Below are 22,739 nucleotides of genomic sequence, written 5' to 3' on the forward strand. Positions count from 1 at the left end.
ATGATTTCCAAGAGAATTCTCCTCCACCGATAGTAAATACATATCCACTTGTGGATTTTACTTCATTTGATCCGGTGATCCAATTTGCATCACTATATCCTTCAAGTACCGCAGGATATTTATTATAATTCAAGGCATAATATTGAGTGTATTTAAGATACCCCAAAACTTTTTTCATTGCCATCCAATGAGTTTTGTTGGGATTACTCGTATACCGACTCAATTTACTAATAGCGCATGCTATGTCTAGTCGTGTACAGTTTATTATATACATTAAACATCCCAATACTCTTGCGTATTCCAATTATGAGTCACTTTCACCTTCGTTCTTTTGGAGTGCAAAGCTCACATCCAAAGGAGTCTTGGCAATACCAAATTCCATATACTTGAATTTTTCAAGTACATTTTCGATATAATGAGACTGTGACAATGCCAACCCTTGTGGAGTTCTATGGATTCTTATACCTAAGATCACATCCGCAACTCCAAGGTCTTTTATATCAAACTTGCTCTAAAGAATTCATTCTGTAGCATTTATGTTAGAAATGTCTCTACTGGTGATCAATATATTATCCACATATAAATAAACAATGACTTCGTGATTTGGAGTGTCTTTAACATAAACACATTTATCACATTCATTTATCTTGAACCCGTTTGCCAACATAGTTTGGTTAAACTTTGTATGCCATTATTTAGGTGCTTGCTTTAGTCCATACAGCGACTTTATAAATTTACACACCTTATTCTTTTTTTTTGGAACCACAAAACCCTCAGGTTGTTCCATGTAAATTTCTTCCTCCAATTCTCCATTTAGGAATGCGGTTTTCATATCCATTTGATGGATTGGAAGATCATATACCGCAGCCAAGGAAATTAATATTCAAATCGATGTTATCCTTATTACTGGCGAGTATGTATCGAAGTAATCAAGGCCTTCTTTTTATTTGAAGCCTTTTACTACAAGTCTTATCTTGTATTTGTCAATAGTGTCATCCACTTTTATCTTCCTTTTAAAGATCCATTTAGAACCTAAAGGTTTATTTTTGGGAGGAAGATCAACCAATTCCCATGTATGGTTGCTTAAGATTGAATCAATCTCACTATTGACTGCCTCTTTCCAAAAGAATGAGTCCAAAGATGTCATCGCTTCCTTAAATGTTTGAGGCTTATTTTCTAAGAGAAATATTACAAAATCCTATCCAAACGAAGTAGACATTCTTTAACGTGTACTACGTCTTGGATTTTTTTCATTATGTACATTCTCACTTAGTTCATCTCGAGGTCGTTTAGACCCCCCACTAGACTGTTCATGTCTAGTTTTATACGGATAAATGTTTTCAAAGAATTCAGCATTGTCTGATTCAATTACCATATTTTCATTAATATCCGGATGTTCAAATTTATGAACCAAAAATCGACATGCTTTACTACTTTTAGCATATCCTATGAACACGTAGTCCACCGTCTTAGGTCCTATATTAACCCTTTTAGGCATAGGAATTTGGACCTTTGCTAGACACCCCCACACTTTGAAATATTTCAAGTTGGGTTTCCTTCCTTTCCATTTTTCATAAGAAATTGATTGTGTCTTACTATGGGAAACTCTGTTAAGTATACAATTGGCTGTAAGGATAGACTCCCCCCATAAGTTTTGCGGTAAACTGGAACTTATAAGCAAGACATTCATCATTTTCTTCAAAGTTTGATTTTTCCTTTTTGTAATTCCATTAGATTGAGGTGAATAGAGGGTCGTAGTTTGATGGACAATTCCATTCTCTATACATATTTCGGTAAAGGGAGATTCATATTCTCCACCCCTATCACTTCTTATCATTTTTATCTTTTTATCTAACTGATTTCAACTTCAATTTTATATTGCCTAAACGCATCTATTGCTTCATCCTTACTATTTAGCAAATAGACATAACAATATCTAGTGCAATCGTCAATAAAAGTTATGAAATACTTTTTCCCACCACGTGATGGTGTTGACTTCATATCACAAATGTTAGTGTGTATTAAGTCTAAAGGATTGAAATTCCTTTCAACGGACTTATAAGGATGCTTTGCATACTTTGATGCCACACAAGTTTGACACTTTGATTTATTGCACTCAAAGTTTGGCAAAACTTCCAAGTTAATCAGTTTTCGTAATGTTTTGTAATTAATATGGCCTAAACGTTCATGCCATAAATCATAAGACTCAAGCAAATAAGAAGAATTTGAACTTTTATTTATTTCAACATTCATTACATTCATCTTATAAAGGCCCTCTGTGAGATAGCCTTTTCCTACAAATATTTCTCTTTTGCTAATTACAATTTTTGCAAAAACGGTTACACATTTGAATCCGTTCTTATCTAGAAGTGAAATAGAAATTAAATTCCTACGTAAATCCGAAATATATAAGACATTGTTAAGTATCAAGACCTTTCCTGAAGTCATTTTCAAGCATATTTTTCTTGTTCCTTCTACCTTAGCAGTAGCAGAGTTAGCCATGTAGATCATTTCTTTTACTTGAGCCAGAGCGAATGATGAAAACAACTCTTTTTTGGCACATACATGGCAGGTGGCACCAGAATCCATCCACCATTTGCGAGGATTCCCCACCAAGTTGCATTCTGAGAACATAGCACACAAATCATTGCATTCTTTATTGGATCCAATCATATTTGCTTGATCCTTTTTCTTACCTTTCTTTGGGGCACGACAATCCGTGGACTTGTGAACAATCTTGCCACAATTGAAGAATTTTACCTTAAATTTCTTCTTTCTTGGGTTGATGGCTTCCTTGTTCAGCTTTCTTCCTTTTCTTAGAATTGTACAATATGTGCTCCATTAATTGTAGAATTTCCTTTTGACCTTCACTCGGCAGCCTTATTATCCTCTTTAATATGTAGCCAGACAATAAGATCTTCGATAGTCATCTCCTTGCGTTTGTGCTTCAAGTAGTTTTTGAAGTCTTTTCACATAGGTGGTAGCTTCTCAATGATCTCTGCTACTTGAAATGCATCATTCACAATCAAACCTACAAAACAGTTTATGTGAGTTCTAAGAACATTTTCAATTTCTTCAACTAAGATATTTTTTAAAGACATACCTTCTTTTAGGAGATCGTGAATGATTAATTGTAATTCCTGCCCTTGAGAGACAACTGATTTGCTATCTATCATTTTAAAGTTCAGGAACCTTGCAACAAGGAATTTATTAAATCCCGCATCCTCTGTCTTATATTTTCATTCAAGTTCCCCCCATAATTCCTTTGATGTCTTAGTTCCACTATAAACATTATAAAAGTCGTCTTGTAGACCACTCAGAATATAATTCCTGCAAAGGAAGTCTGAATGCTTCTAAGCCTCTACAATTACGAAATGCTCTTTGTCTGAGGTTCCCTCGAGTACCTCAGGAGCGTCTTCGCTAGTGAACCGTTGCAGACACAAAGTGGTAAGGTAAAAGAACATCTTTTGTTGTCATTGCTTAAAGTCAATGCTCGCAAATTTTCTAGGCTTCTCCGCAGGTGCCATTGGTTGTGGAGCATTTGCTCGACTTGTTGAAGCAATACTGTTTGCCTCCATAGTCGTAGCCGCATTTTGCATTAGACTATCGTTAGTCATTTTTTCTATCACCACAAGACAAAAATATTTAGTATTTTCAGAATACTACTTGTAAAGTTAAGCAACTTTAAATTCTTCTTCTTGTTTCTAGTTAACAATGAAGTTTTTATGACTTCCAATTATCAACCGAGTGAATTTTAAACTTGTGATGAAGATTTTATGTCTTCTACTCACTAGTTAAATTTAAACGGAGTAGAAAGCTTAAAGCTTTAATCTCCAAAAACAAGTTATACAGATTCTGAGTTATTTCCTTAAGGTTGTTACTTCATAATCTATTCGGGTATACAGAATCTGTATATGTGCAACAACTTCAACTTTAGTTCAATGTTTAAAAAAAACAAGAACACAATGAAGTACAGAAAATACCCTCAACCCAAGATCAAAGTGATCTTTACAAGAGGTGTATTTTATTTTCAGAAATAAAGATGAAACAGAAATGGCCAAGTCCTCCGAATTCACGGAGTGTCCTTAAGGAAATAATTCCCCTCACTGTACCCGAGGTTGCGGAATTTTCCTCCCAGGATAAAATGGTCTTCAATCCAATTATAGCGGTATTCCATGAACGCACTCAACGATTTGAGTGATCACACAGAATATTTTTAGAGAAAAAGAGTTTTTATTCTGAATTTTCTATATATCAAAACCTATGAATAAAAGCAGGTTTATATAGCCTATCAAATGCCTCTTTCGAAAAGGTGGCATTGGTTCACTTAAATGGTGTGTCTTTTCTAGAAATTCATGTCTGTTTATCCAAAGAACGTGTCCTTCTCCGAACAGACACACCAGTTCACGAAACAGTGTATCATTTCGTTGAACAATTGCATCAGTTCAGGAAACATTGTTTCGGAAACCTGCATGCATATAAATGGAGGATTAAAATCACAGAACTGTTGTTGCGAAAAGATAGATCTCATCAATCGATCGTTTTTCGAATCCGAGCGACGACGACGACGGGCGAAGCATCTCTTATTTCTTGCCTCACTTAGCATGTGGAGATGTGTTTCACAATATAAACACTTTAAAGCTTCTTTCTCCCACAAATGTGGGAGAATTTTAGTAAGCTTTCCTATTTTGAGCACACTTTCCATTTTGGTGTAAACTCAATTTTCTCTTCCACTTAATTCCCTCCATTTTCCATTCAAACACACACGTAGACACATAGAACCCAACACCAGCTACTCTCTACAACTATCTTCGTTTCTCCGACCATGTCATTTTCCACTGTCCAGCTACCCTCTACAACTATATTTTCTTATACCACAACTCTCTATTTTGTAATCACTTTCCAGTTATTGAAAACTGATAAGGTTATGATCCCACAGCTTTTCTCAACTATTAACGTAATATTCTTTCAAAAAAAATATTAACTCTTTCGGTTCACATAAATAATATTGTTATCAGTAATAGTAGTTAACAAGATATTAACCACCTATTTTTAATACAATCTGTTTGATGTATATTGCATAAAATTTATTTACTAATATAATATGTGGTAGTTTAATTCAAAATTTTAAAATCTTTCTACTACAGTATTCATTTCTAAAAAGAATATTTTGTTTACTTCTTACTTTTCTATCACTTACAATATTATCTAAGTGAAAATTAATTCATTAAATTAACAATTAATTAAAAAGTTTGGACATCAAATTTTTAGGGCCTAAAGCAAAATCTTCATTAATTAGCCTCCCGTTGAGCCACGATATTCTGTCATTGTAGTTTCGGGACTCATGAAAATTCGATCGAAATGAGTATTGTAGTAAGCTTGGTTGACCTTGATTCAAACTCCGTTCAATTTGGTAATGTAACAAACTTTGATTGAGCTTGATTCAACGTCTAGACCTGATACCTTGTCTAACAAGCGAGTAAAACACTTCTTGATATAAATTTGCTGTTTTTTATCGTACTTTTGGACTACTTAATAACTTAATAATAAGTCTCCCAAAAAACTACATATTAAGGGTATAACATAGATGAACGAAGCTACCATTGAACTTTATTCATGTAATTCAAAATTACATTTATTCAAACGACATGAAATATTGGGATGATCCCAACTAACAAATTAAGTTACTTCAACAGAATGTAACAGGAATTTTGCAATAAATTAAAACAACTCATCAATTTTTGTGATGAGGACAAGCACAATTATGTGTACCTATGTCATTTGCAGGACAAGGTGGTTGAACCTTATTTCCATCTTGGTACCAAATTAACCTTTTCTTGGAAAATTCAGTTACGAAGTTGTCAAGCATTTCAAATGTAACACCAGGCATAACGACCACAGGTGCCATGTCCCTTTCACATGAGAGTTGCCATTTATGAATAAACTCTTGTTCCATAGATCTTTCGAAAACAACCGTGATGCTATGTTGATTGAGCATTATGCTTATCCCTGATTTTCGAAGGATCTTTCAAATATCGAGCATTTTTCATGCATCTTTTAGCATCACCTTGAATAGTGGTGTGACACTTTTTGCTGAAACTGTACCATAAAAAACTGGGGCATGGCCACCTCGACTGCCTAAAATTGTGGCATCTATTGAAGCAATATACTCAATACTCCTTGAGAGTATGTCGACGTGCTTTTTTCTTGCTATTTGTATGCCACAAGGCATTGGACATCCCAAGAATTTGTGGCCGGGGACACTTACACTGCCAATGGGCTTCTTGAAGGTAATTTTAGGTGCCTATGCATACTCAACATTTATTTTTAGTATTTGTAAACAGAAGAAAAATGAAAAAGAAACTTAGTTCTGTGACAATTTAAAGTAGAAGTTAAGTTATATATACTAAAATAATGTATAAATCTAGTACAAAATCGTCATATAGTTTAATATGTGATAGCATGATAGTTGTCATTTTTATCTGGTTACATTATTAATTACTACTGCTTATATTTATTGATCATGAGAAATTCATTTGGCTTGTAGTTATTGTGTAGGTGATCTGATGAATGTGTAAAGATTTTTAAGGAAAACTTTTGTTTTTTAATATCAAATTGTGTTTTATGTCTATTTGGAGAAAATATCATGAGAAATTCATTTAGCTTGTACTCATTAGACAAGTGATCTGATGATTGTGTAAAGGTTTTTAAGAAAAACTTTTGATTATTATTATAAAATTGTGTTTATGTCTATTTGGAGAAAATATATGCGCAATATAGCCCGATATAAAACACTATTACATGCTTTTATACAAGGTTGGTACGTCATTTATTATGTTTTTCCTCAGGTATAATGTTTCATACATAACTTTGTATATTTGACTATGTGGCGTATATTATACTAGGAGGCTTACGCCGTGCTACGCACGGCCCAATGTTGATTCTTAAAAATTCAATTTTATGTATAATTCTATTACTTAATTAAAACGTTCATTTGTTTGGTTATTAGATTCTAAGTTAGACATATATTACTATATTTATTAGATTAATGAAATTTGTATAACAATATTTTAAGTTGTTCAAACTTTTGTGAGATGGATAGTTAATTATATTTTTTAAATTATTTAAATTTTTAATTATTGTGATTTTTAATGTTTGTTCCTCTATTCTACTAATTAAAAGTGACATAGTAAAATTATTATAAAAAATACTTGTAAATTTTTTTTTAAGCTGTCCCATATAAGACGTTAAGTTAATTTAAAACATCAAAAAAAAGATCTCATTTTATCTCTATTTTTTTAATTAAATATTATAAATTTTTTAATATTTAAATGACACGATTGAAACAACTGAAGCAGTTATGTCATAAATATCTATTTTAATTTTTTAATTAAGTATTTTTAATTTTTAATACGTGAATAACTTAGAATAATTACATAAGGGTAATATAGTAAAATCACAATTGAAGCAGCTGAAGCAGACATGTTGACCATGAGCAGCCTGCTTCAGCTGCTTCATCACGCCTTATCCCAATGTTGATTCATAAAAATTCAATTTTATGTATAATTCTATTACTTAATTAAAACGTTCATTTGTTTGGTTGTTAAATTCTAAGTTAGACATAATCACGATTGAAGCAGCTGAAGCAGGCATGTTGATCATGAGCAGCCTGCTTCAGTTGCTTCATCACGCCTTATTATATAGGATAATATTGAATAATATATTTTTGAAAATTTCCTTTTTTCTGTTAAAGGAAATGGTACTTGATGAACCAATAAAGATGACAAGAGGTGAGGTGAATGTCTTACATTTTTTAGAAATGGTAGTATAACACTACTAAAAAGTCTTGTTTTAGTCATGCGGTTTAGTGAGGGACGTCCCTCACTAATTAAGATTTAGTAAGGGCGGCCATTGCTATATGGTGTCTTGCTAATTTAAGTCTTGCTAATTATTAGTGAGAGAGACCCTCACAAAGTAATGACAGACTCCGTCACTCAGCCATCGCTATTTTGATCTTATAATTTTATAGGAAAATATAATGTAGTGAGGGATGTCCCTTGCTATATTAAAAATATATAAAATATTAAGTTATTATTTAGTGAGGGACGATCCTTGTTATATTAAATATATATATAATATTAATTTATTATTTAGTGAGGGACTTCCCTTGCTATATTAAAAATATATAGAATATTAATTTATTATTTAGCAAGGGACAACCCTTAGTATATGAAAATTAATACAAATTATAAATTTAAATATATTGAGGGATATCCCTAGCTAAGTCAAATAAAAATTTAATTTGATATTAGAATATTTGGAGGGATATAGCTATAGAAGTCCCTTGCCAATCTGGTGTTATTATTAGTTCTTTACTGCACTACAACTCAATATTTAAATAAAAAATTAAAGTACAACCAATAATAACTAGCAAAATAATAAGAAAAACACCTCCAAAATAATTTAAACATTAAAATTAATCAACCAAACTTCATACATATTCATCCAACTTAAACAATATGCAAACAATCACCAAACAAATTCTTTCAAACACTCCAAACTAACAAAATTCAAACCTAAAGCAATGCCACCTAATACTCCATTCCATCCTCCTCATCCTCTCCACCATCATCATCAGAGCTAGGGGGCGAAGAACGAGGAAGCTTGATTAAGGTATTTACTTGAGCCTTGAGTTCTTTGACGTCTGACTCAAGTTTCATCCTACGCCACTCCTCCTCCATCCTTTTTTGTTCCTCCTCGTATTTCCTAGCAAGCTCTCGAACTTTCTGTAACATCTCCTCAAACTACTAATCTGACATAGTAGCAGAACTCCCTATACCTTGCAATCCACATGAAAGATGGTGAAAGTTCTTATCAGAGCAAAGGTCGTATGCCTTTTCCTTATAAATGCCCCCAAGTATGTCTAACCAGCAGGAGAGAGTTTCTTTCTCTGATGGCATGATTGAATTGCCTTGGTCATCTGTCAATCAATTCATTTTGATCTCTTCAATTGCTTGAACATATCGATTCTACATTAAAAGTAAAATTAATATATAATAAATGATATAAAATAAATTCTAAGTAAGATATGAACTTATGTAAGTATCCTCTGCTCGTGTTTTGGTCCAGAATTCTTTTCTATCTCTAATTTTCATATGGGCCTTCTTCGCTACCTCTTCACGAGTGGTTGGAATATTAAGAGATGTTTCCCGCAAATAAAATAAACATAGTGAACCACAATTACATAAATAATTTACTATCATCTATGTGTATAAATAATTACCAGTATCTTCATCCAAAAGGTCTAAAATAATAACTCAAAAAGAGTGACATTAAGTTCCTGGATGTTTTAATTCCAGATGAGATGAATGATGCATGAGATGTTGATTGCAAAACAAGTTCAACTTCTCAAGTGACCACACTTAACTAAATTCAAAACACAAGTTCACATTTCAAGTCCCTACACTTAACCATTTTCAAGTATCTAATTCACTTCTCAAGTGACCACACTTAACTAAATTCAAAACACAAGTTCACATTTCAAGTACCTATACTTAAACATTTTGAAGTCACTAATTCATTTTTCAAGTGACCACATTTAACTAAAATCAAAACACAAGTTCACCTTTCAAGTAACTAAATTCAAAACACGTCACTAATTCATAATTCTGGTCCATACACTTAAATATTTTCAAATCACTAATTCACTTCTCAAGTTACAACACTTAATCATTTTCAAGTCATGAATTCACATTTCAATCGACTATACTTAAATATTTTCAAGTCACTAAGTCATTTCTCAAGTGACCACATTTAACTAAAATCAAAACACAAGTTCACCTTTCAAGTAACTAAATCCAAAACACAAGTCACTAATTCATAATTCAAGTTCATACACTTAAACATTTTAATGTCACCAATTCACTTCTCAAGTGACAATACTTAACCATTTGCAAGTCATGAATTCACATTTCAACCGACTACACTTAAACATTTTCAGGTCACTAAGACTGGATTTGTTTTTTTTAAGATTCAGACGTCTGAATCTGAATGCACGTCTGAATGATTAAGATGTTGTCTCTATATCTGAAAACTGAATGATTAAGACTGTTTGTTTTTCAACATTTGAATGTACAAAAAAAATTATTTATATATATAATAAAATAAAAATAAATTCAAATAAATAATTAATTATATATCAGAAAAGTATGTAATTTAATAGAACAAAATTATTATTTGATTGAAAAAATATATATTTATGTTTGTTAGTGATAGTGGAGATAGTTTATAATAGTGGTTGCAGTGATAATGATTGATGACAGTGATTAGTAATGTTAGTGGTGATAGTTGTGATGGTTGGTATTGTAGTAACTATTATGATGGTGGCAGTTGATAGTGGTAATGGTGGTTGTGATGTGACATTGCTTGATGTTAGTAGTTGGAGGTGTTGATTGTGATGGCTGAAAAATGAATAAATGATGGTTGACGATGTGTTGGTGTTAGTTGGAGATATTATTAGTTGTGATGGTGGAGATGGTTGTTAGTAGAGATAAATCATAGCGATGATAGTGATTGAAGTGATGATAGAGGTGGTGTTACTAGTGACAATGGTGGTGGCCGTCGAAGAATGTGTGGAGATTGTGATTTATTAGTGGTAGTTAGCACTGATGCAAGTTATGATAGATGAGTTAATCGATAGCAGGGATTGACCGGTAGTGATTGATGATGGTGGTATTGTTGACGATGGTGGTGGCATTAAATATAATTAGAATAATAGAGGTAGTAGGTGTAGTAGCGGTTGACAATAGTGGTTGGTAGCAATATTTGTTATCGATGGTGGTTGTGATGGTGGTGGTGGTTGGTGGTGGTGGTGGTGGTGGTTGAAAGTAATGGTGGTAGCAGAGGTGGTGATTGATGATTATGAATAGAGAGACGATGAATATTATCCAACACCAGAATACCTCTTCAAACCTATTAAGACTTGATTTTACGTCTAAATGATTAAGACCTATTCAGACCTACTAAGAGATAAAATCTTACTAAAAAAGCAAATGCACTTAATGGTCTGAAGTTTGAACCATTCAAATTCAGACCTCCATTAAGTGCAAACAAATGAGCCCTAAGTCATTTCCCAAGTGACCACACTTAACTAAAATCAAAACACAAGTTCACCTTCCAAGTAACTAAATCCAAAACACAAGTCACTAATTCATAATTCAAGTCCATACACTTAAATATTTTCAAGTCACTAATTCACTTCTCAAGTGACAACAGTACTTAACCATTTTCAAGTCATAAATTCACATTTCAAGCGACTACACTTGAGCATTTTCAATTCGCTAATTCACTTCTCAAGTGATCGCACTTAACTAAATTCAAAACGCAAGTTCACATTTCAAGTAACTACAGTTACACATTTTCAAGTTACTAATCCACTTCTTAAATGCCCACACTTAACTAAATTCAAAACACAAGTTCACCTTTCAAGTAACTAAGTTCAAAACACAAGTCACTAATTCACTTCTCAAGTGACCACACTTAACTAAATTCAAAACATAGTTCACGTTTCAAGTACCTACACTTAACCATTTTGAAGTCACTAATTCATTTCTCAAGTGACCACACTTACCAAATTCAAAACACAAGTGCACCTTGCGAGTAATTACACTTAAACATTTTGAAGTTACTAATTCACTTTTCAGGTGACCACACTTAACTAAATTCAAAACACAAGTTCACATTTCATGTGACTACACCTAAATATTTTCAAGTCACTAATTCACTTCTCAAGTGACCACACTTAACTATATTCAAAACACAAGTTCAACTTTCAAGTACCTAAATTTAAAACACAAGCCACTAATTCATAATTCAGGTAACTACACCTAAACATTTTGAAGTCACTAATTCACTTCACAAGTGACTACACTTAACTAAATTCTAAACACAAGTTTACATTTCAAGTAACTACACTTGAACATTTTGAAGTCACTTCTCAAGTGACCATACTTAACTAAATTCAAAATACAAGTTCTTATTCTGCTCTTGGCAAAGTGGCAGGTCTTGACTATCATCTGATAGAGTCCGGTGAAAATTCTCTATGTAGCAGATATCGATTCTGAATTTAATGATAATAACATTATAATATAAATTTAGGAAATAAAATAATTAGTACTAGAAATAGAGGCTTACACAGGACAGTTGAGCTCGTGGCTCAACCCAATATCAGGATCTTCCCCTGCTTCCTTGTGTGTGTAGTCCTGAAAACCTCAACATGCATTATCGGCCTTCCCAGCTTCTTTTCCTACAAACAAAATATATTAGCATGCTAGAAGCATTACATAACTTGATAAAATAGGAATGTGAAGTTGTCAAATACATGTCAATATCAATATGTATTAAAAAGAAAGAAAAATATTAATCATTTGTAGATAAGAGATAGCCTTGACCTATAGTTTTAGTTGGGTCTTAGGCAAAAAGAGGTCTAGGAATTTATACTAATTAACCACAATTTTATGCAACATAGGTTATAGTTGCCAACAATATGTTTAGCCTAAGGTACTTAACTAATATGCAAGAAAAGATCATCATTAAATGATGTCATTCCTTTTTATATATTGATTTATGCATAAAATATTAATCTATAGTATTAATAAAATATGTTTAGTAAAAAAATTATTCACATGACATGGCCTGCTTTTTGTACCAGATTGTATAATATGCACCAGTTCGCAATACAATGACACAAATACAAACAACTCAAAGATTTAGGTTGCAAACTGTTAAAAGGAATATTGATGTACAAAGAGCATCAAAGTCAAACACAAACAAAAGGTTCAAGGACTCTATATGTCTTCATTGAGATAAAATAATTTATAAAAGTTGTTTCTCTCCTATTTTTCTGAATCAAAATAGTACCATTAATAAATGACTTAGATAATTTAAAATTATGCAGTCACACTTATAGCCGTTTGGCCATGAAAATTTTTTACTTTTTTTCAAAAATTATTTCACTTTAATGAAAAAAGTAAAAATTGTTTGTTTGGCTATGAAAATTTCAAATACAATTCCGAAATTGTAATTGGAAAATTGAAAACAAGTTTTACTTGTTTGCACTTTTTTCACTCATACTTCTCTCACAAAATTTCAAAAACAACTTTAATTTATGTTCATGGCCAACTCCAACTCCAACTCCAACTCCAAAAAGATTATAATTTTCATGGCCAAACGGAGCTTAATCAGCCACGAAATGGACCATAGTCAATAAGAGATCATATAATAGAAAACAGAGTCATGTGCTCTATTGGACAAAGGTATTTTTCTAGTACTATAGCCCCATATGATACTGCATTTAACTCTTTCACGTGGTTTTCTTTAATTGTAATTGGACATTACAAGCAACTTATTTTCTTCATCGGCATAGCAACTCAAAATCACCAAGATTTAAAAATTCATGAAAAATGAAACATGGACTATCAGAAAACTGCATAACAAATTTCCACCACACTTGGCTTCACACATTCAGAACTTGAAGAATTATGAGGTACAAAAGAAGATATTTGTTTAAGAATGATAGGAGAAACATCAAGTGTGTTACTTAAAGCAAACCTGGACACTCTAATTACAAATTAATGGTGTATGCTTCGAAACAATGAAAGGCCCATGACCATGGTGTATGCTTCATACTCTAGCACTTGTAGTAATAATTTTGTTGAGGCAAGTGTTATTCTTAAGGGGATGGAGATGCTGGAATGATAAATGAAAAGTTCAGCATCTCAAGAAATGTATCTGAAACTATTAAAAAGATTAAAAATATCGAGAATCAAATCGACTTAAGTTTCTCTACTATTACAAAGGGACTAGCAACAATGAAGAATAATTGGCTAATTTCAGAGAAACAAGAAGCACATTAAACCCCAATACCCCTAAGAACAGAAAACCCCAGTACCCCAAAAGGTAAAATGCAGGACAACCAAACAAGAAAAAGAGAACCACGTAATGTAATTTCACACGAAAAAATGCATAAAAAAGAAGCAGAAAGAGAAATCAATTACCATAAACCAGCTCGAAACTATGTTCAGCCGCCGTCGCAGCCGAGTTTGAGATCCGCTACCTGTGGTAGTGGTACGACAGAGAGGAAGAGTAGCAGTGGTGTTGCTCCGATGATGCGATGAGTTTTAATTAGCCGATTTTGAAAGAGAGTTTTGAGAGAGCTGATTTTTAATTTTGGGGTTTTATTCTTCTAATTCTAATAATGATAATAATAATAATAATAATAATAATAATAATAATAATAATAATAATAAATATCAAAAGAATTAAATAAATATAGTATTTGTTAACTTCTTCTTAAACTAACAAGATCTATATTTGTTAACTTCACATTTAATAAAATAGTGGTATGCAACTATTTTTAATAATAAATATTAATTTATTATAATTGTAGCGTGTTCGTTTGATATTAACATACTATTCAATATGTTTAAATACATTCAGTTAGTTTTTCACTACCTCATACATTGATCACAGCATAATATATATGTACATATATATATATACACATCAACTTTTGAAACGTACTATATACATCACATGCACGAGTATATTACCTCATGTGGTCTCTGTTTCAAATGCTTTTCTTTTTTAATTTTTTTAATTGTTAGAGACCACATGTGGTCGCTCGCTTTTTGCATAATATATTTATTTTAATGAAAACCGACCACCTGTGGTCATTTTTTATGAAATATTTTTTTAATTGAAAATCAACGTTGCTTTTTTATTTTTTTAATTTTTTATTTTTAATCGTAAACAATCGTTTTTTGTATAATATTTTAAATTTAGTTTTTTAGTTAAAAAAATGACCATTTGTGATCTCTTTTTCAAATTATTTTTTTTTTAATTTTTTTAATTGAAAATCAATCACAAGTAATCGTTTTTTGAAAAATCGATCACAAGTGATCGCTTTTTACATGATATTCTTAATTTATTTAAAAAAAAATGACCAGTTGTGGTTGCTTTTTCAAAATTATTTTTTAAAAGAGAAATTAATTAAAAACCGACCACAAGTGGTACTTCATTTGTCGGTACTTCATTTTTTTAATTTTTTGATTAAATTAGCCATTGTTACTAAAAATTTTGCTAAATAAATGTAACAATAGAGAGTTGAGATATAAAACTCGTGAACACCCTTATATGTTAGTTGCAAATTAATGATTAAGTAAATTCATGTAAAAAAATCACATTGTTGAGTTAAAATTACTGAAAAGGCGAATGTTGTAATTTATTTTACCGCTAAAATATTGATTTCCTGAAAATATTTGTGGATTACGATACTCCAGCCAAAGTATATTAGGATAGTATGAATTATGAGGGATATTTTTAAATCTTTTTTATCTTTTGGATAATGCTTTGTTTTAATCCTTTGACCTCATACTTTTTTCCTGAGAATATGAGTTTTTGAAAAAGTTTTGGATTAGAATACTTCCAGTTTTGCGGAGAAATTTTGGATTTTTAAAGAGTCGCCACTTAATTTTGAAAAGGAATTAAGAAACCTTTAAAAATACTTTAAACGATCCAAACAGAAAAATCATGTAAGTTTTGAAGATTCTGAGTAGGCGGTTCTTATTAACGTTCTAGGAAAGTGTTAGGTACCTAAAACGTCCGCTAACTTGCAGTTATACGGACTGTTTGAAAATGTCTTTTAATTAACTTCAAAAAAAGATTGATTTATTGAAAAGTGATTGATTTTAGAAAATGATTTGTGTAAAACAAATTTGGACGACTTAGTAGGAATTTTAACTAAGTCCAAACAAGCTAATAAGCAAGTAAACACGTAAAAGGGGGAAAGGGAGGAGGAAGTAAGAGACTTGGGTCATTGGGTCGACAAAATCTGTCCTAATCTAATTGGGCTTTCGACTCACTTTCACCTGTCCTAATCTAGTTGGGCTTTCGACCCATCATTACCTATCCTAAGTCTATACTTTCGAGCGTTTAGCTCGGGTCTCGCTCGACCTGTATTAGTTTACAACTTTTGGCTTCGAGGCCTAAAATAGATAACCGAAGAAATAAATAACTAAAGCAACAATAAATGAATAAATAGTACAACAATAGATAAATAAAAAAATGAGACTCTCGAGTCTCGTCGCCGGCTCCAACGATGGAACTTTAATTTATTTTTCTTCTTTCGACTTTATTATCCATGCCCTATGAGATTGCCTCCGTAGGACCTTCAAAATCGACTCATGAGGGATGGGCCTCAATGACCCACATTGATAATGCAACAATGGGAATAAAGTCCGTTTGGACTCAAAGGCAGGTTCATGCAAAGAAAAGGTGAAGGAAGATAAAGATTAGGAAATAATTCGACTAGAAATAATTTAGAAAGAAATCTTAATCGATACATGAACATCACAACATGGCAACCAATATTTCAATCCATATCAACATAGTAGCAATTTCATTCAACATGCAGGAAACCATCTAGATGTAATGCTTGGCAAAACATTAAAACGCATTTGGTATTCATCTGTATAGTAACAATGCTATGAAACCAACAACAAAGAGTAAATTAAGACAAAGCGGACCAAAATTTGATAAAACAAATCTCATTAAGATAACATGGATTTAATTGCACCAAGCTTATGGAACAAGAAAACAACACATAATCCAAACATCACATGTTTTTCTTATAAACAGTAAAAGAAAGATTTAGCTGATTTATCCTAAGCTATATCCTTACTCTACTCCCAAAAGAAAAACAACTTTAGTGATATGGAAGACAATATGCTATAACAATACTCAACCTCACATCAAACTAATGACGACCAACAAGATGACATCAAATACGAACAATGAACAAGACACCATCAATCCGAAATTAGAAGCCATGAAATCGGTCATAACCAGATACCATCAGTCCGAAACTAATCAAACACAAAACTTTAACAAAACATTAGCTACAACGGGGCACCATCCACCCGAAAGTGTTAAAAAAAATCAAAGCACGAAACTTTAATCATGAAATCAAGTATAACAAGATACCAGCAGCCCAAAACTACTATTCAAAAATTAAAGTATGAAACTTTAATGACGAAATCAGCCTTAGTATGATACTAGCAGTCCGAAACAAAATCAAAGCATGCGACTTTACTACAAAAAATGGCTTATTCAACTTTACCAGCATACAGAGTGGGAGTATTAGATCAAAACTTAATCCACAACGTTGTTTCAAACATGCAACATGTTATAAATTAAAATAAAGAACCATTCATAGATAAAAATAGTGGATTCAGAATGAAGAACATGTCTTTAACAATACTAAGCAGCAGCGTCAAACACATTGACTCAAATATCAATATAGTGATAGCCATCATGAACAAAACCTATGCTATCGAAGCCATCTACTAGTAAACAATTCCCAGCACATCTCAGCAACTAACAACTACTAGCGACGGAATTATGAAGCTAAGACGCTAACATATCGATGAAAAGAAAATATCCAGACGAAGTGGGAAAATGAAGTATTACCTGTTTCGGAGCAGCAAAATAGGACAACAAGTTGACGAAAGGATTTCGACCACCAGAAAACCTCACAGCTGCTTCGACAATTTAGATGCACTATCTCAGAATATGTATATTTTTTTTAGTGTGAAGAGTGTTTTCTTGAGTGCCCTTTATTCTCTCTCCGAAATTTTTCTCTCCCTCAGTTTTTCCAAAACTTCCTCTTTTCGGACCCAAAATCTCTTTTTTCTCCCCTCTCTCCAAAACAGTAACCCACTCATTTCTTATATAGAAGACGAATTATGGGCATTTTCGGGACTTGAAAAATAAGATATTTTGGAATTTGAACTTTGAATTTCCTCCTTCAGCTTAGGGTTTCATCAACAAATGTACCAATTTTAAAATTGATGAACCAATAAGATTTAGGGAAAATGAATTTTCACCAAAAGCTAATGAAATTGTGACATACATGTACGAAATCGTACCCCCCATACCTGAGATTCGCGAAATTGAGCCGTTGAGGGGACACCTGAACCTATTCTTGAAGCTTCTTATTTTTTTCGCACATGGAGAGGGGATGCGTTTTGGATTTGGACGTTGGTGGTTTTTCCGTTTTAGGTGTTGGTGTATTGTTGTCATTGTTTTGGTATTTTTGAGGGTTGTTGTCATTGTTCTTGTTGAGAAGATGTAGGTGAGTTGGGCTGGGTCATGGTGAATTTGGGCCGCTGGAGCGTGTGGGGTTTGTATTGGGCTGAAGCTGGTTTTTATTAATGAGGAGAAGAAATCCAAATGGGCCTGGGCGGGTGGTTTTGTAATTGGGTCATGACTGTTGGGAATTAAGATTTGGGCTTAGGTGAAAGTGCGACCCAATTTTAAAATAAACAGGAGTAGAAATTTGATAATTTTAAAAAATGGCCAAATGAAATTAATTTTTAGCCAATTTTACTTAAATGTTAACCAAATTGGAAATCAATTTGATCAATTGCATTGCAATTGTGATCAACTCGATTTCAATTATGGTCAAATTTAGTAAATTGACTAAATTTAATTGAGAGTCGATACGAATTAATACTTTGTTTAATATTGAGCTTCTTGATTAGATAAAATTACACAAACATTTATCCAAATACATTATTTTTGAGAGAAAATAATATTTAAATCAAGATTTTAATCATTTAAATTTATTTTTAAGATAAGCATTGATTAAAATCCGACATTTTATAGAAAATAGGTATTTAAGTAACAAAACTATATAATTTCATATAATTGAATACGATAATATATAATTGCTACTTAAAATGACAAATTCATCCAAATAAATATTTTGAAAACCTTTTATTCAGATAAAATAAATATTGTAATTTTATTAAAAATCAAAGAAACTCGAGATTAAACTTGATTGTGGAAGGCAAAATTAGGTGTCAACACTTCCTAGTCAAATTAAATTAGGATAATACTATTTTACGGTGTTCTTTGATAATTTTATCTAAATTGAACTTAAATATTTAAGGATAAAAGTCCTTCAATATTTGAAGGATATTTTAGTCGATTATAATAGTATAGATAAATAGATAGATATGCTGATAAATCAATAATAATTTCTATAAATATTACTAATACACTTATACATAGTATAGTTGTCAAAATATATATTAATATATCATTCACTAATATTACTTAATGATGTCACTAATATTTACGGTTAGTATAATTGTCAATGTATAATTTAGCATACTAATATTTCTAAAAAAATCACTAATAAACTTTATTTAATTTAACTATCGTATAAATTAATCAATTAATATTATTTTAATAAAGATATTGAAGATATTCTTTTATTTTTCTGTAATTATTGATATATAGATTAATCAATCAATAACATTTGTAGTTATCAAATTATAAGACGATCTGTCAATACCACTACATTAATTTACTTTTATTTACTACAATATCAACTATAAGCTAATCAATTACTTATTGTATTACTTATAAAATTACTATACCTCTTTTTTTTTTATTATCAAATTAATTATAAGCTAATACAATTCATCAACATTTATTAAGAATACCACTAAAATATTTTTACTTATTCTAATTATCACTATCTAATTATATGTATCATATTGAGTGCTCCTTGAATAGCTTATATTTCATTTTCATTTATTTTTTACTAATGCTTTAGTACCGGCTAAAAAAATTACAAATTATATTTAAATTTTCTTTGAAATATGAATTTATTTGCTATTATTTAGTGAAGAAAATCCCTCACTATAACAAGATTAATATTAATTTTTTATTATCATCATATTTTAGTGAGGGATGTCCCTCTCCGACTTTTAAAAAAATAGAGATTAAAATATTAAATATTATATTTAATTTTTTTTTGAATTATGAATTTATTTTTTATTATGTAGAGAAGGAAATTCCTCGCTATAGCAAATTTAATATTGCTTTTTTTTATTATCGTCATATTTTTGTGAGGGATGTCCCTCTTCGTCTTTTAAAAAAATGGATATTAAAATTATATTTAAACTTTCTTTGAAATATTAATTTATTTGTTATTATTTAGCGAGGAAAATCCCCCGCTATAACAGATTTAATATTAGTTTTTTATTATCATTATATTTTAGTGAGAGATGTCCCTCTTCGCCTTTAAAAAAAAATGAAAATTATAATATTAAAAATTATATTTAAATTTTCTTTGAAATATGAATTTATTTGTTATTATTTAGCGAGGGAAATTCCTTGCTATAACAAATTTAATACAAGTCTTTTATTATCAACATATTTTAGTGAGGGATGTCCCTCTCCGCTATTATAAAAAAAAATAAATTAAAATATTTAATTTATATTAGGGACAATGTTGCAAAGTCCCTCACAATACCGACATACAATTTGTCCCTCCTAACCTTGGTAGCTAATAGCCAAATTTTTAGTAGTGTAAGTCCACATAATGCTGCATCGCAATGGATGTAGAACTTATCTTGAGAGTAACCAGAGTCTTTAAGTGTCTCAATAACAATATCAAGGTCAGCTATTCCTCCTTTGAATGTGGTTCCTAAGTCACACATGTTATAGCCAGTAAGCAAAAATAAAACATTGATGCATAAAACAGGTAGTAGAACATATAATTTGTGGTATATAGAGGAAGTACCATTAAAAACATTGAGCAGAGACAATTAGGAATATTCCACTACTTAATATGATACATAAGTAGTACTACGGCGGATGTTCAGGTCATTTGAATTGGAGTTTTGATTTTTGAATTGAAAAAATTACAATCCAAATTCAATTTAAATGAGCTCGGATTGAACTGAATTTTTTAAGCTAGATTTTGGATTAATCTGTTTGGATTTGGATTTTTGGTTTTGACTTTGAGCCTTAAGACATATCATAATAATCGACAGCCTTAGTTCACCAAATTGTTTGATCCTTAGAATTAATGTGCAATTTTCTATGGTTAACAAGGATTGAAGTCACTTTGACATCGATATCGTGTAATTTCATATTGGACTTAATTAATGCTATAATGGATAGGGGCGTAGGTTACTGGACCTTTGAAAATTGTATTTATTAATATTGGCCACATATTATACGGGATGAGATGAATTTAAGGTATAAAATTTCGTATATTCGAAAATTTGTACTGCTATAAATCCGATTTCCAATCCGAAATCCATAAACTTTAAAATTAAAATTCGTAAAAGTTCAATCTATAATCCAAATATCCAAAAAGTTTGGATTACAATTTAGATTTCAGATTGGCCCAAAGCCCCAAACTATGCCCACTCCTAACTAGTACTCCATTATTTATTATCTATTGAAGGAAAGAAAAGTAGTACTTTAAACATTTGAAAATGCTATATATAGACGAAAGAGGTGATGATGAAATTAACTAATTACTAATATTGAGATGGAGAATAGCAGGTTTGTTTTGGTTGAGAAGCAACTTTGATCTTAAATCATGATAATCCATTTCCCCAGTTAACAAAGTCCCAATAACTTCACATTCCATTTTATACATTCTTGCAGCTTTCAAAACTGAATAATGTGATTCTCCCGAAGCAGATAGAATTCCCTCTGGAAATTGCTCTCTCCTGCATACATCAAATTAACCAGGATATACATATAATGCAATTCCAAAACATAGGAGTACTTTATTAATTATCTGCTCATCAGTTATTAAATGTTACTTATGTGAGACTTTATTTTTTGATGTCTTATTACGGGAAAAAATAAAAATAAAAGACAGATAATATGAGCGAACAGACCCTAGCAAAATGCCATGTAGGTTTCCTTCGGTGCCACAATGTGTAACGTAGCCCCAATACTCATCCTGTTCGATTTCCCAAAGTTTGGAAAACCAATCTAAAACACCAACTTCAAAGTGTCTTGAGTGCATTCCATAGTTGTTTTCAGCGAAGGGATCATCAAAATTGTTCAAGTGATAGGGTAGAAGAGGAGCCATTGCAACATAGTCATCACAATAGATGTTATGTGGATAACCTGCATGCATGCAATGCAACGACATTAATATAATCAGTCTAATCTCATAAGTGGGGCTTAGGAAAGACAATGTGTATTAGTCGTGGCAGAACCAGAATTTTTACTAAGGGAATTCAAAATATGAAAAGTAACACATGAAGAAGCCAAAGGGGGTTCAACATGTATTAAATATACATAAAATATAATCGTAGTCATGTATAAACAATAAACATGCAATTTTTCTGCCAAAAGGAAATTCAAATGAACTCCTTGACCCAACTTGATTTTGCCCCTAAGCCTTAACTTAGCTTTGGGAAGGCAGAGAAGTTGTTTCTGATTGACCAAATTAAAGTATGTAAGAAAATTAAGATTAATTATGTTGGTAATAGTTGTATATACCTAGAAGCATGGTGGCTTTTTCATCAAGAATCTTCATATAAGCCTGAAGTAGATGTGTAGTTGAATCCAAATTGAGCTCCCCTAAAGCATGGCCATTATTAATAATGTTGTTAACTACTACTTGTGAATCATGAGTAGTTGAGTACCATTGCTAGTCACATTGTCGTCTTCTAATATTTGGCCATGGCAATCGTTTGATAGAATATTCACCTGCATTGCATGCATGCCCCAGAAATATTGATTCGTTACGTTGAAGAAATGCAAGAATGAGATTTCATATTAAAATATATAAAGTACATGTACGTTACAACAACAATAACAATATAATGCATATTTCAAAAGTTTATAGGTTAGTG

The 22,739-nt window shown here is 31.5% G+C and overlaps 1 pseudogene; it reads right to left on the reverse strand.

Annotated features, from left to right (window-relative positions):
* Nucleotides 1-5,734: 5,734 nt before the first annotated feature.
* On the reverse strand, nucleotides 5,735-22,599 carry LOC107879203 (annotated as a pseudogene).
* Between the last annotated feature and the right edge of the window lie 140 nt (nucleotides 22,600-22,739).

The sequence above is a fragment of the Capsicum annuum genome, chromosome 8 (assembly GCF_002878395.1).
Source record: "Capsicum annuum cultivar UCD-10X-F1 chromosome 8, UCD10Xv1.1, whole genome shotgun sequence".
NCBI classification, from domain to species: domain Eukaryota; kingdom Viridiplantae; phylum Streptophyta; class Magnoliopsida; order Solanales; family Solanaceae; genus Capsicum; species Capsicum annuum.